Raw genomic sequence first — 670 nt, 5'->3', positions numbered from 1 at the left:
TATAGTCCAGGCCAACATCCTAAATAAGTGTCGAAGCAATTGCACAGAACTGAAGAATTATTTCCCCTCATTTAATTTCCCTCTGATTCTTCTTTTCACTGCATGTATACCAGCAGAAGAATAACGCAAGTGCTCATTAGCAGCTTAAGATGGTGTATCCTGAAAGAAGACGATATCTAGAGGGAAATTATTCAAACCAGTATCATTCTACCTCACTCACCTCAACCTTTTTTCTTCTGGGCCGCTACGACTCCATAAATGCAATCTCGGTATTGTTCCTGTGTATATCTGCCTTCTGAGGCTTGATTCCTTTTCTTCCTGGCAGCGGGTGTTCATCCAATCTGTTTGAGCTGAGTTTATATTATGTTGTTTGTAATCTTGGAATGAACGCAGCATGGTACGCAGCCTCCTGGCAAGACATCACACACACACAACACACACACACACACACCACACACACACACAACCACACACACACACACAAAACACACACACACACACACACACACACACACACCACACAACACCACAACACACACACACACAGAAAACTTAAAAACCCCTTTTGCTTTGAAATAGAAGTTGTGCAACACAGCATGACACACATATCGGTTTTTCTTGTACGGCAGTGTATTTACACTTATTTGAGGTAATCAAACTGTGTGCATGC

This window comes from Notothenia coriiceps, unplaced genomic scaffold, assembly GCF_000735185.1.
Source record: "Notothenia coriiceps isolate Sejong01 unplaced genomic scaffold, NC01 NC01_scaffold00029382, whole genome shotgun sequence".
NCBI lineage: Eukaryota > Metazoa > Chordata > Actinopteri > Perciformes > Nototheniidae > Notothenia > Notothenia coriiceps.
Note: the sequence above shows the minus strand (reverse complement) of the source record.